General features: G+C 47.0%; 1 protein-coding gene across 8 annotated transcripts in view; it reads right to left on the bottom strand.

Annotated features, from left to right (window-relative positions):
* miga2 (mitoguardin 2) overlaps positions 1 to 1,396 on the bottom strand; it is a 47,871-nt gene extending 46,475 nt beyond the window's left edge. For 4 of the 8 annotated variants that reach the window (XM_043720616.2, XM_087998174.1, XM_087998169.1 and 1 more), the window contains exon 1: positions 1,257 to 1,374. The gene's annotated coding sequence lies outside the window, so the exon portion shown is untranslated. Of the gene's footprint in view, positions 1 to 1,256 lie in introns of all 8 variants that reach the window. The other 4 variants (XM_087998170.1, XM_087998172.1, XM_043720622.2 and 1 more) reach the window with 4 other exon arrangements.
* Positions 1,397 to 15,782: the final 14,386 nt, after the last annotated feature.

Here is a 15,782-nt window from a genome sequence, read left to right on the forward strand (position 1 = left end):
TTCCCCCACCTCATCCTAGTTTCTAACCTCCAGCAACACTGTCCCCTGACTTGTCCGACCTGCCCAGCTCCTTTTCCACCTATCCACTCCACCCTCTCCTCCCTGACCTATCACCTTCATCTCCTTCCCCATTGACCTATTGTACTCTATGCTACTCTATCCCCACCCCCACCCTCCTCTAGCTTATCTCTCCACGCTTCAGGCTCTCTGCCTTTATTCCTGATGAAGGGCTTTTGCCCGAAACGTCGATTTTGCCTGTCCTCGGATGCTGCCTGAATTGCTGTGCTCTTCCAGCACCACTGATCCAGAATCTGGTTTCCAGCATCTGCACTCATTGTTTTTACCTCGGCACTCAAGAGCAGGCAACCCTCCACATAACAGGGCACCCCCGCTGGCAGCAACACAATTCACTCTTCAGGGTGTCATTCTGCTTCCTGGTAGGAAAGGCACAATGAAACAAAGTACCAGCTGATGCTGGAGATCATCCACCATCCAGTCTGGGTTCAATTCCACCCTCAGGCGACTGTGTGTGCACAGTCTGCATGCTCTCCCCATATCAGCATGGGATTCCCTCCAGGTGCTCCAGTTTCTTTCTGCAGTCCAAAGATATGCAGGCTAGGTGGATTGGCAGTAAGAAACTGTCCGAAGTGTCCAGGAATGCACAGGTTAGGGTGGTTTGGCCAAGGGAAATTGCCCCATAGTGTCCAGGGATGTGGAGGAGGCCAGGGTGGACTAGCCATAGTGCACAGCCCATAGTGCCCAGGGACATGAAGGTTAGGGTGGATTGGCCATTGGAAATTGCCCATAGTGCCCAGGGATGTGTGGGTTAGGATGGGCTAGTCACAGTACTAGCCCAGAGTGTGCAGGTTAAAGTGGACTGGCAATGCTACATTGCCCATGGTGCCCAGGGATGTGCAGGCGAGGGTGGGCAGCCCATGGGGGCATGCAGGGTTACAGTGGGTTTGGCGGGGGAGGGGTGGAGCTGGGAGGGGAATGATCTTCGAAGGGTTGGTGCAGACTCGATGGGCCGAATGGCCAACCTTCCGCACTGTGGGGATTCCATGACCTGAAACAAAGAAACTCAGCAGGGGAGGGATAACGTTTGGAGTCCGGTGACCCTTCTGCAGACCCCAAGGGAAGGCTGGACGGGGATGAGCAGAAATGGTGGATTTTACCCAAACCCTGAGAACACTGGGGCTCCCTTCTCCTACACATCACCAGGGAGACAGACCCCAAAAGGCACACCCACACCTCACCTTGCCTACAAGGCGACAGAAAGCTTTATTCCACGCTCCAGGTGATAGTTAAAGGTATGTACAGACCTGCCCCCACTCACGGGCCCGAGCAACACTCGCTCTGTGCTCTTCATCCCCCCCTCTCAGAGGACAACACACACCCACCACCGCAACCAAACCTGCTCGCCGGATGTCCCACCCTGACCGACAGCCCCCTCCACCAATGGAAGAGCGGGGCAGCCCCGGGCCCGACGTGACGACACCAGTAGAAAGGTACTGGAGGCGGGCACTACGCCTCATCAGGTTTGGTTGAAGCCGACGTCCGTCGTGCGTCACCGTGACGTGGGCGGGATGAGGTAATCCATTGGTTGAAAGAACACTGATTGGCGGGTGAGGAACCAATCATCGGCCAGGGCCCTTTCTTTGGGGAAAACACCATTGATTATTGCACAGATTCCAATTTGGGGATTTCAAATAATATTCACAAATCAGCGACATATTTAACACCTGGCAATCAAACTCTACAATAAATACACACAACACGTCTTACAATATGCACAAAAATGCTACATTTGTCAGAGAGAGCATGTTTGAAGGTGGCAGGGCAAAATCATAAATCTGTTTTTTCCAATCAAATTTATATTCTTTACGTATTGCACAGAGCATAAAAGCAAACAACTCATGCTGATTCTTAATAAACCAGAACCAATAAATTGATAAACCATACATTATGCCTCTCCTGGAGTATTATGTATAATTTTGGGCAGCTTGCTTTAGGAAGGATATGTCAAAGTCTTTAATTGGAAAGCTACCAGAGATAAGGAACTTCAATTATGTGGAAAAAGTGGAACAGCTGGGTCTGTACTCTTTACAGCAGAGAAGTGGAGGGGCAGGGTTATTGCATGTACATAAGCCTCTGAGGTGTGCTGTGAAACTGTGATCCAGGTAGACATGTCATGAAGACTCTGCTGGAAGATTGGAACTAGAGTAGCTCAGAGGGGGGAAATCTGCTGCCCTATTGGTTTCATTATCAATAAATATTGTTCAAAGAAAACTTAAGGTCTGGCCTGTTGGGCCTATATAAAGAAAAGGAAAGCCAAACTAAATAAAGTAGGATAAGACAGACCTGCATTTATTTAGTGTTGCCACTATGACAAAATCTATTCATAATGGTTTCATTGCATGAATTGCACATTTCCCCAGCAATCCCAATTTTTGGAATGATAGAATCCCTACAGAGTGGAAGCAGACCATCGAGTCCACACCTACCTTCTGAAGTGCATCCCACCCCCCACCCTATCCCTGCATTCACCATGCTAACCCACCCAGCCTTCACACCACTGTACACTATTGGACAATTTAGCACAGCCAATCCATCCTAACCTGCACATCCCTGGATGCTATGGGACAATTTAGCATAGCCAATTCTCCAGTCATTCATCAGTCACTTGGCAGCCAACACACCCATCATTGTGACACACCGCCTTCCTCCTTGATTGGGTTGACTATCACCCAAGCAGACCTTTTCCTCCAAATTTTCAATACTTTTATATCTGGTAAATGTTTAAAAAATAGCAAAAAAAAAGAATGTATTGATTTATCCCCAGAGTTTGGGCACAGCACTGACAACACAGTGAGCATTTCTAAAATTGTGAGATTCCAAAGCTTCTGAGGAAAATACAGGAGATAGAAAGAACATGATAGGAAATTTCAGAATAATTGACGTTGCTTTGAGGAATAAAGATTCATCAAAGTTAACATAGCAAACATCTTAAATTTTGAGTTGTATCATCTGTTAATGAATCTAAGACAGTGTACTGGAGATTGATCTTTAATTTCTCGAAACTCAAGGCCAAGTGGAAAGCATTAGAGACCCAAAAAAACTGCAGATGCTGGAATCTAAGGTCAACAAGCAGGAGACTGGAAGAACACAGCAAGCCAGGCAGCGCCACGAGGTGGAGAAGTCAACGTTTCAGGTATAACCCTTCTTCAGGACTGGGGGTGGATGTGGGGGGAGCTACAGGTGAAGAGGGTGGCGGAGGCAGGGTGGTGAAGTGGAGATAGGTGAAGTCAGGTAGAGAGCACGATCTGGTTGGTCAATCAGATATGAAACCAAAAAGGTGTTTGTAGAGTTGGTAGATTCTATTCGATATGAAACCGAAAAACTGTTTGTTGAGTATTAGCAAACCTATCTAACATCTTTTATGACATTTCAAAGTGGTTAATTCCATTTGACAAGGTCTCTCATAGCAGACTGGCACAAAAGGTGAAATCACATGGTATCAGGGGTGAGCTGGCAAGATGGATACAGAATTTACTTAGTCATAGCTGACAGAAAGTAACAGTGGAAGGATGCTTTTTGGAATGGAGGGCTATGACTAGTGGTGTTCCACAGGGATCAGTGCTGGGACGTCTGCTGTTCATGGTCCACGTAAATGATGTGGAGGAAAATGTAGCTGGTTTAGTTAGTAAGTTTGCTGACAATACAAAAATTGGTGGAGTTGCAGATAGCGAGGAGGATTGTCAGACGATACAGCAAGATATAGATCAGTTGGTGGCATAGGCAAAAAAATGGCAGATATAGTTTAATCTGGACAACTGTGAAGTGATGCATTTTGGAAGATCAAGTGCAGATGGAATACCAATGAATGGTAGAACCCTTAGGAATATTGTCCGTAGTGTTAGGTAAGGGGTAAATGTAGGGGTATGGGTGGGTTGCGCTTCGGCGGGGCGGTGTGGACTTGTTGGGCCGAAGGGCCTGTTTCCACACTGTAAGTAATCTAATCTGGGTGTGCAGGTCCACAGATCACTGAAGGTGGCAGTGCATGTAGATAAGGTAGTAAAAAAGGCCTATGGCATGATTGCCTTCTTTGGAAGGGGCAATGAGTATCAGGATAAGGCAAGTTATGCTGCAGCTTTATACAGCTTTAATTAGATCACACTTGGAATATTGTGTACAGTTCTGGTCACCACACTACTAGAAGGATGTGGATGCCTTGGAGAGAGTACAGAAAAGATTTACCAGGATGTTGCCTGGTATGGGGGATTTTAGCTATGAAGAAAGGTTGGGTAGACTGGGTTTATTTTTGCTGGAACGCAGGACGTTGAGAGACAATCTGATAGAAGTGTATAAGATTATGAATGGCATGGATAGAGTGGTATGAATGAGGCTTTTTCCCAAGGTGGAGGGGTCAATTACTAGGGGACACAGGTTAAAGGTGTGTGGGGGGGGGTAGTTTAAAAGAGATGTGCAAGGGAAGTTTTTCACACAAAGGGTAGTGAGTGTCTGGAATGTACTGTCAGAGGAGGTGGTGGAAGCAGACACAATAGCAGCATTCAACAAGCACCTGGATAAATACATGAATAGGAAGGTAATAGAGGGATACGGACCCTGTAAGTGAAGACAGTTTTAGTAGGAAGGGCAAAATGTGTCATTGCAGGTTTAGAGAGCAGAAGGGCATGTTCCTGTGCTGTATTGTTCTTTGTGCTTTGTCCTAATAACGTCTGTTGCCAGTACACCATTGTTGTCATACAGTCATAGAGTCATAGAGATGTACAGCATGGAAACAGACCCTTCAGTCCAACCCGTCCATACTGACCAGATATTCCAACCCAATCTAGTCCCACCTGCCAGCGCCCGACCCATATCCCTCCAAACCCTTCCTATTCATATATCCATCCAAATGTAATGTGACAATTATTTTTAAAAGTCTTCTATGTTTCTAAAATTGTAACCTCTATTTCATTCTTGAGTCCAAATGGCTCTAAGAGGTGGTGGTGACCAGGTCTGTCAATGAGGGTAGGGCAATTGATGTAAAACATAGAATTCTATGGTCTATGGTCTGACCTCTTTAACCTCCTTCATTTCTACAATTCTCTAAGAGCTCAGCACTTCCAATTCCAGTCTTTCACATTTCCTGACTCCGCCCACTTCATGATTGCCCTAATCTCTGATCCTCAGGCTGTCCTCCTTTAAGATGTACCTTTAAAAGCCATATATCAGACCAATCTGTTGTTATATCTCCATTTGGTTTGATGCCAAATGTTGTTTGATAACATTCATAGACATGTCTTGATAAGTTTTAATGTTAAAGATGGGTTGCTGTTCACTTGTCCACATTCTGGGGAAGTTCAGTCAGATCCCTTTAAGTTTATTGTTTGCAGAAGGGGGATGAGGTGGCATAGTGAGAGAGGTATGGTCTATCCTGTCCAATAGCCTCACAGAAATTCCTCTCCATGCCAGGTTTGGAATCACCCTGCCAAGGGAACAAGACTCAAACCTTTATTTTCTGGTTAAAATTTAATTCACATTTCTAAATGTTGCATCCATAGGTCAACAATTCCAGACTTGGATAGCAACATCTATGTGTCACACTTTTGACGTCAATGGCTCTAGATGGTTAAAATTTAGCCAAAGCTCCTGTCCTTAATCTGCTGAAAAGTGTGACTGGATGCACAAGGCTAAGATTTTTTTGTGATTTTCCCCTTTCCCTCGATCGTCATCAAATACTTTTATCACAAGGTGTTAGACAACTAGTGAGTCATGGAAGTTTAATAGAGTTTGTCAGACTGTACACCAGGTAGAAAGGAGGGGAGGGGATAGAACAGAAGGGGAGGCCAGCAAAGGAGGAAAGAAAAGTGAGTACAGCTTGAGGCTACAGCTCAGAGACATAACTGAAATATTAGAGTCAGCTCTTTTAGGAAGATCCTGAGGCAGCATCTTCCAAACCCACGATGACTTCCATCTAGAAGGACAAGGGAAGCAGGTGCATTGGAACACCACACTCTTCAAGTTCCCCTCACCATTCTGATTTAGGAATATTTCGTCATTCTGTCAGACTCACTGGCTCAAAATCCTGGAATTCTCTCCCTAAGGTCTACATACAGCACATGCTCTGCAGTGGTTCAAGAAGACAGCTCACCACCACTTTCTCAAAGGGGGCAACTCCGGACAGACAATAAATGCTGGGCCCGGCCAGCAATATCTGCATCCCGTGATTGAATTTTTGAAAAAGGAAACTTGTCAACAATTATTTTGGTAAACCTGTGGGAGACATTTGGAACGTCCTTCAACAAACGGCAGTTGATGTTGGGTCAATTTTTAATTTTATATCTAGATGTTAATCAAAGATACTAATGGATGCGGATAAAAGGGGGTCAAATGGCGTTAGGTCACAGATCTGGAACATTCTCACTAAAAGCCAGAATGAGCTTAGGGGGCTAAATGGCATCCTCCTTCACAATGATATTTGAAGATTGCTTGCTGCAGGAACGACACATGTCCACCCAACCAGCTCATAATACCTGTCAAACCAAGAATTCATTTTGAGAGGTTTCTGGGACAGCTAATTGGATCAAGGCATTGTCAGTGTAGCTTTCTCTACAGGTGCCAGGTTTGATGGGAACAGTTGAATTTAACCCCTCCCAAAAAGAAACACAGGAAAAAATGAAACCAGCACAACTAGTGAGGCAAAGCAACAAAGTAGTGAGAGTCGAAACACGTCAAGGTCATTCTTCATCATGCAGGAGGGCTGGGGTAAGATTGGAAATACATTCCAGATCTATTCCAGGAGATATTGCCCATAGCCTGCCCCACTCCTACTCTCCCATCATTACCAAAGAGTCATAGAGATGTACAGCACAGAAACAAACCTTTCAGTCCAGCTCGTCCATGCCGACCAGATATCCTAAACTGATCTGGTCCCATTTGCCAGCACTTGGCCCATATTCCTCCAAACCCTCCCAATTCATATAAGTAAAAACAATGACTGCAGATGCTGGAAACCAGATTCTGGATTAGTGGTGCTGGAAAAGCACAACAGTTCAGGCAGCATCCGAGGAGCAGTAAAATCGACGTTTCGGGCAAAAGCCCTTCAGCAGGAATAAAGGCAGAGAGCCTGAAGTGTGGAGAGATAAGCTAGAGGAGGGTGGGGGTGGGGATAGGGGTGGGGAGAAAGTAGCATAGAGTACAATAGGTGAGTGGGGGAGGGGATGGAGGTGATAGGTCAAGGAGGAGGGTGGAGTGGATAGGTGGAAAAGAAGATAGGCAGGTAGGACAAGTCATGGGGACAGAGCTGAGCTGGAAGTTTGGAACTAGGGTGAGGTGGGGGAAGGGGAAATGAGGAAACTGTTGAAGTCCACATCGATGCCCTGGGGTTGAAGTGTTCCGAGGCGGAAGATGAGGCGTTCTTCCTCCAGGCATCTGGTGGTGAGGGAGGGGCAGTGAAGGAGGCCCAGGACCTCTATGTCCTCGGCAGAGTGGGAGGGGCAGGTGAAATGTTGGGCCACAGGGCGGTGTTATTGATTGGTGCGGGTGTCCCGGAGATGTTCCCTAAAGCGCTCTGCTAGGAGGCTTCCAGTCTCCCCAATGTAGAGGAGACCACATCGGGAGCAACGGATACAATAAATGATATTGGTGGTTGTGCAGGTAAAACTTTGATGGATGTGGAAGACTCCTTTAGGGCCTTGGATGGAGGTGAGGGAGGAGGTGTGGGCGCAGGTTTTACAGTTCCTGCAGTGGCAGGGGAAGGTGCCAGGATGAGAGGATGGGTTGTAGGGGGGCGTGGACCTGACCAGGTAGTCACGGAGGAAACGGTCTTTGCGGAAGGCGGAGAGGGGTGGGGAAGGAAATATATACCTGGTGGTGGGGTCTTTTTGGAGGTGGCGGAAATGTCGGCGGATGATTTGGTTTATGCGAAGGTTGGTAGGGTGGAAGGTGAGCACCAGGGGCATTCTGTCCTTGTTACAGTTGGAGGGGTGGAGTCTGAGGGCGGAGGTGCGGGATGTGGACGAGATGCGTTGGAGGGCATCTTTAACCACGTGGGAAGGGAAATTGCGGTCTCTAAAGAAGGAGGCCATCTGGTGTGTTCTGTGGTGGAACTGATCCTCCTGGGAGCAGATACGGCGGAGGCGGAGGAATTGGGAATACGGGATGGCATTTTTGCAAGAGGTAGGGTGGGAAGAGGTGTAATCCAGGTAGCTGTGGGAGTCGGTGGGTTTGTAAAAAATGTCAGTGTCAAGTCGGTCGTCATTAATGGAGATGAAGCGGTCCAAGAAGGGGAGGGAAGTGTCAGAGATGGTCCAGGTAAATTTAAGGTCAGGGTGGAATGTGTTGGTGAAGTTGATGAATTGCTCAACTTCCTCGCGGGAGCACGAGGTGGCGCCAATGCAGTCATCAATGTAGCAGAGGAAGATGTGGGGAGTGGTGCCCGGAGGAAGAACGCCTCATCTTCCGTCTTGGAACACTTCAACCCCAGACCATCCTCTGCCCTGAAGCTCTTCAACCAGATCCTGAAACAAACTCACTACCGCAGCCACATTTGCTTCCTCAGTGCCTGCCTCCATAACCAACTCATCCCACACGGACTCCAGACCACCTTTAAACCAGCAGAGTTCAGACCCGAACAGTACAGACTACAGATTCAAAAACACCAGCAACAGTTCTCCTTCAAGATCCACGCTTGCAGCATTGCGCCGGCACCTAACCTCTCTACAGTCAGCCCTGCCTCAGCTGAGGGCCACACTCTCTCAGAATTGCAAAGGACCCACTCTGTACTACGTCCTCAGGAGAATTCATACTCTCAACAAACAGTATTTCAACTCCATCTCAAACATCAAAAACTGTAAGTACAACAAACTTTTATCTACCCACCTCCATAACCAGCGCTCCTCAAACATTCCAGAAGATTCCCCCGGCCTCTGGAAATGTTTGGACACTATTAGCCATGCAGCTGGTACAGCTACCGCGCCCATGCTGATTGATGATGTCACTTCTGCCCCCATCATGGCCACTCCCACAGCCACTTCTGCCCCTCACAATTCCTCATGCATCACACGTGACATCACTTCCACCCCCACATCATCGCTGATGCCACATGCTCAGTGACTTCCACCACCACTACTGCTGTGTCTTCCACCACTTCCGCCCCCACCAACGCCACTCATCTGCATTCTGCTGGTACACACCCCCCACAGATCCCACTGTCAACATTCCTGGCCCCCAGAACCCTGAGGGGAACACTACCCCTGGTCATGACTCCACCCCCATTCCCCCCACCACCACACCCACTCCAGTTACAGGTTTCGCCCCCACTCCCAGCTCCACACCCACACCAGATCCCAGCTCCCAGCTCTGCCGAGTTTTCACCATCCCTCCAGACCTCCCCCTCACTGCGGACGAACGATCAGTCCTCAACAAAGGAATCACCTTCATCCGCCTCCGTCCACGCATCAATGAATTTAATACACGCCGTGACGTTGAACACTTCTTCCAGTGCTTCCGCCTCTGAGCTTACTTTCACAATCAGGATTCCCGTCCACCTTCCGAGGACCCTGTCGCCCACCTCCAACACACTGCATCCACCTGGACACCCCGCGCTGGCCTATTACCCGCCCTCGACCTCTTCATTTCCAATTGCCGCCGGGACATTAACCGTCTCAACCTGTCTACCCCACCCCCCACTCCAACCTCTCACCCTCACAATGCGCAGCCATCCAATCCCTCTGCTCCAATCCTGACTTCACCATCAAGCCAGCAGATAAAGGGGGGCGCAGTGGTAGTCTGGTGCACTGACTTCTACACCGCTGAAGTCAAATGCCAACTCGAGGACACCTCTTCCTACCGCCCCCTCGACCATGACCCCACCCCCAATCACCAAACCATCATCTCCCAGACCATACAGAACCTCATCATCTCAGGAGATCTCCCACCCACAGCTTCCAACCTCATAGTCCGGGAACCCCGCACTGCCCGGTTCTACCTCCTTCCCAAGATCCACAAGCCTGACCACCCTAGCCGACCCATTGTCTCAGCATGCTCCTGCCCCACTGAACTCATTTCTCCCTACCTCGACACTGTCCTATCCCCCCTAGTCCTGGAACTCCCCACACACGTTCAAGACACCACCCACGCCCTCCACCTCCTCCAAGACTTCCGTTTCCCCGGCCCCCAACGCCTCATCTTCACCATGGATATCCAATCCCTCTACACCTCCATCCGCCATGACCAGGGCCTCCAAGCCCTCCGTTTTTTCCTCTCCCGACGTCCCCAACAGTACCCTTCCACCGACACTCTCATTCGTTTGGCCGAACTGGTCCTCACCCTTAACAATTTCTCCTTCGAATCCTCCCACTTCCTCCAGACCAAAGGGGTAGCCATGGGCACACGTATGGGCCCCAGCTATGCCTGTCTCTTTGTTGGCTACGTAGAGCAGTTGATCTTCCGTAATTACACTGGCACCACTCCCTACATCTTCCTCCGCTACATTGATGACTGCATTGGCGCCACCTCGTGCTCCCGCGAGGAGGTTGAGCAATTCATCAACTTCACCAACACATTCCACCCTGACCTTAAATTTACCTGGACCATCTCTGACACCTCCCTCCCCTTCTTGGACCTCTCCATCACATAGACTGCCATGCTGATCTTTGAGGGACCCTATTCTCTCCCTAGTTACCCTTTTGTTCTTGACATATTTATAAAATCCCTTTGGATTCTCCTTAACTCTACTTGCCAAAGCTATCTCATGTCCCCTTTTTGATCTCCTGATTTCCCTCTTAAGTATACTCTGACTTCCTTTATAGTCTTCTAAGCATTCACTCGATCTCTGTTGTCTATACCTTACATGTGCTTCCTTCTTTTTCTTAACCAAACCCTCAATTTCTCTAGTCATTCAGCATTCCCTATACCTACCAGCCGTTCCTTTCACCCGATCAGGAGTATACCGTCTCTGCGCTCTCGTTAACTCATTTTGAAAGCTTCCCATTTTCAAGGCGTCCCTTCACCGGCGAACATCTGCCCCAATCAACTTTTGAAATTTCTTGTCTAAGACCGTCAAAATTGGCCTTTCTCCAATTTAGAACTTTTAACTTTTAGATCTGGTCTATCCTTTTCCATCATTATTTTAAAACTAATAGAATTATGGTCGCTGGCCCCAAAGTGCTCCCCCACTGACACCTCAGTCACCTGCCCTGCCTCATTTCCCAAGAGTAGGTCAGATTTTGCACTTTCTCTCGTAGGTACATCCACATACTGAATCAGAAAATTTTCTTGCACACACTTAACAAATTCCTCTTCATCTAACCCTTAACACTATGGCAGTCCGAGTCCATGTTTGGAAATTCAAAATCCTCTACCATAACCATCCTATTATTCTTACAGATAACTGAGATCTCCTTACAAGTTTGTTTCTCAATTTCCCAATGAATACTGGGTGGGGTGGGGTCTATAATACAATCCCAATAAGGTGATCATCCCTTTTCTATTTCTCAGTTTTTGCCCAAATAACTTCCCTGGGTGAAATCCCAGGAATAGCCTCCTTAAGTACAGCCATAATATTATCCCTTATCAAAAAACGTTAGTCCCCCTCCTATCTTGTCCCTCTTTCTATCCTTCCTATAGTGTTTGTATCCTGGAACATTAAGCTGCCAGTCCTGTCCATCCCTGTGCAATGTTTCTGTAATTGCTGCGATATCCCAGTTCCATGTTCCTCATCATGCCCTGAGTTCATCTGCCTTATCTGTTAGGCCTCATGCATTGAAATAAACGCAGTTTAATTTGTCAGTCCTACCTTGTTCTCTGCTTTGTCCCTGCCTATCCTGACTGTTTGACTCACTCCCTTTCCCAACTCTACCAGACTCAGATTGATCCCTTTCCTCATTATTTCCTTCCCCACCTCCCCGTCCCCACCTTACTAGTTTAAATCCCCCTGAGCAGCTTCAACAAATCTTCCTGTCAGCATATGAGTCCCCCTCCAATTCAGGTACAATCTGTCCTTTTTGTACAGGTCACTACCACCCCAGAAGAGATTCCCCTTGGCTCTTTAGAAACCTACAGCACAGAAAAATGTCTTGTGGCTCATCACTTCTGTGCCAGAATCCCAACATATTCAGACCAATGACACACATCCTTCCAAATTCAAGTACGTAGCAAACGACTGTCTGATTGGATGATTTTGGACTGTCAGTCAAATAGCGTTTCCTTCTCCCAAACTGTTTTTAGTCATTATAAACAGTATTCAGACACTTATTTAAAAGAAGACATTATTGTGAAAACCCTCTTATGATTTTTCTCAGAGATTTGATCAGTGCTGTTTGCATTCCTGGAGATTTGATGGTAATCTCCAAAAGTTTGGGGCCACTCTCTTGGGACAAGATCTAAATTCACAAAGATGCTTGAAGCAGCAAAATTTCAGAATGCCCAAGAATATTAACATTCAACATAAAGTAATACAAATGAGTTGGATTTCCACTGCACTTCTCACTTGTCTCTTTTGTTTGAAGCAACTACTTATTTGGTCACCAGAGTGCAACATAACAACACTTTTGAATTTACGAGTGTTTTGCTTTCCTGATAATCTTCTCCTGAAGGTGTCCACTCCTTCCTGGTCAATGGTTTTACAAAACAGAAGTAATGTGAAGCCAACGTTTATATACTCCCAGAAAAAAAAGCCAGAGCTTTTACTTTTGAAGTCCATCTTAATGTCAAAAATCACAACAGCTAGATTGCAAGTTCCCAACATCAGCAATGAGACAAAATGATGAGCTGAAGAAAGAAAGGATGAACTTACATTTCATTGTTACAATCTCAGGATGTGGTGGTTAACAAGCTAACAATTAACAAGAGGTGGAGACTCCACAAATATCCCCAACCTCAATGACAACAAAGCAAAGAACATCAGTGCTAAAGACTAGGCTGAAGTATTTGCATCTGTCTTCAGCCATGCCTCATCACCAGAACTTTCCAACAAGCACCAAGACATGGCTTGGCTGGTGGTGAGAAGGGCTGTGCCTGTGTGATCCTTTATGCATGCCCGGACTCTCTCCCGCACCGCACGCTGCCCCCAAAGTCGGGGTCGAAACTGTCACACACCTCCTTCTGGAATGTGCCTATGCAAAGGAAGTCTGGAGAGGAATGCAGTGGTGTTTGTCGAGGTTCGTCCCGAGCAGCTCCGTGACGCATGACTCCGTGCTCTACGGTCTGTTCCCCGGGACGCAGACCAAGACGAACATCAACTGTGCCTGGAGGATCATCAGCTCGATGAAGGACGCTCGCTGGGTGGTCCGAAACCTGTTGATCCTCCAGCTGAAGGAGTTGACCCCGACTGAGTGCTGCAGACTGGCACATTCCAAGGTCCAGGACTACGTGTTGAGGGACTCGCTGAAGCTTGGGGCAGCTGCTGCCAAGGCGCGGTGGGGAAAGACCACCGTGTAACGTCTGCCTGCCTAAGCACAGGGGGCCGACACAGTAAGGGGGCTCTGCTGACCCCCCTGCTAAATATGTGGATAGTAATCGTACAGACCTGTTTCTATGAATGATTAGTCTGTCTCTGTATGCCAAGAAATGGAATGTTTACGTACATGTGGCATGACCAATTGTACAGATCATCTGTCTTCAGCCATAAGTGTTGAATGATTCCTTTGGGTCTCCTCTGGAGGTATCTTGCATCACACATACCCGTTTTGAGCCAACTCGATACACTCCATGTGATAGACACTGAATACTGTAAAGGCTAAGGGCATTAACAATAATCCAACAATAGGGGACACGTGTGTAAAACTAGCTGACTTTCCTCAGCATCTGTTCCAGTACTGCACTGGCATTTACACAGCAATGTGGAAATTTTCCCAGATATGTCCTGTCCACCAAAAAGCAGGACAAATCCGACGGGCAATTAACATCCCATCAGTCTCCTCTTGATCACGGGAGAAGGGGTCATCAACAGGGCAGTCAAGCAACATTTGTTAAGCAACAACCTGCTCAGTGACGGCATGTTTGGGTTCCGCCAGGGCCACTCCGCTCCTGACCTCATTCCAGCCTTGGTTCAAACAGGGATAAAAGGAGCTGAATTTCAAAGCTGAGAGTGACTTCCTTTCAAATTAAGACAGCATTTCACTGAATATGGCACAAGCACGCCTACCTAACCTAGGAATCTGGGAGAAATCCTCTCCTGGTTGAAACCATTACTAATGGCTTCATTGTTGAAAGCTAATTGTCTCAGCTCCCGGACATCTCTGCAGGAGTTCCTCAGGGTAGTGTCAGAAGGTCAAACTATCTTCAACTGCTTCATCAGTGACCTGGTCTCATTTGTAAACTCTGTATTTTTTTTCCCTTATTTTTGATTCTGGACTAGAATGGGTAAAGGCTTGGTTTAAATTAAAGTAAATGCTGCACTTTTAAACACATTGGAACTCATTGGGAGTTGTGTTTATGTGGTTGCTTTGCAAGCAGTGAGGGAAAACAGATATGACACCACAGGACCTGTGTGCGTGTAGAGTGAAGTCCATCCAGCAACAGATTGCTGATTAGTTTGTGCAATTGAGAACAATTCTGAATGCCATAAGACCATGCGACCATAAGATATAGGAGCAGAATTAGGCCATTTCGCCCATCAAGCTTGCTCCAACATTTGATCACAGCTGATAGGTTCTCAACCCCATTCTTCTGCTTTCTCCCTGCAACCCTTGGTCCCTTAACTGTCTATCTTTGTCTGAAAGACCCTCAATGACTTGGCCTCCACAGCCCTCTGCAGCAATGAGTTCCACAGATTCCCCACCCTCCGGTTGAAGGGATTCCTCCTCATCTTCACTCTAAAAGGTCATTTCTTCCCTCTGAGGCTATGTCTTTGGGTCCTAGTCTCTCCTACTAGTGGAAACATCTTCTCTATGTGCACTCTATCCAGGCCCCTCAGTAATCTGTAAGTTTCAATCAGATCCTCCCCCCCTCATCCTTCTAAACTTCATCGAGTACAGACCCAGAGTCCTCAATCATTCCTCACATGACAAGCCCTTCACCACTGGGATTATTCTCATAAACCTCTCTGGACTCCCTCTAATGCCAGTACATCCTTCCTTGGATACTGGGCCCAAAAGTGCTCATAATATTCCAAATATGGTCTGATCAGAGCCTTATACAGCCTCAGCAGTACATCTCTGCTCTTGTATTCTAACCCTCTTGAAATTAATGCTAATATTGCATTTGCCTTCCCAACTGCTAATTGAACCTGCATGCTAACCTTAAGAGAATCCTGAACTAGGATTGTCAAGTCTCTTTGTGCTTCAGATTTCCAAAGCCTTTCCCCATTTAGAAATTAGTCTATGCCTCTATTCTTCCAAACAAAGTGCATAATCTCACATTTTCCCACATTATATTCCATCTGTTGCTGCTTTCCCCGCTCTCCTAGCCTGTCCAAGACCCCTTCACCGCTTCCTGTCCCACCACCTATCTTTGTGTGACCTGCAAACCTAGCAACAGGTTAATGATTAAGGTAAATAGTTGTGATCCCAACATGGACCCCTGCAGAACGTCACTAAGTCATTGTCCGCTATCCTGATGAAGACCCCTCTATCTTCTGTCGGTCAGCCAATCCTTTATCTTTAAGAAAGAACAGGATTACAGTGATAGTGTGCAATGTCACTAAAACACAGCTCCATCTTCAGTACAAAAAAATAGAGAAAATAAGGAAAAATGTTACACTACATTACAGATATACACAGCATAAATTGTCTTTAGGAAAATAACAAATAAAGCTAAAAAGATAGACATTACAA

This window comes from Chiloscyllium plagiosum, unplaced genomic scaffold (genome assembly GCF_037043375.1).
Source record: "Chiloscyllium plagiosum isolate Xiang-an unplaced genomic scaffold, Cpla_swu_hap1 HiC_scaffold_21, whole genome shotgun sequence".
Taxonomy (NCBI): Eukaryota; Metazoa; Chordata; class Chondrichthyes; order Orectolobiformes; family Hemiscylliidae; genus Chiloscyllium; species Chiloscyllium plagiosum.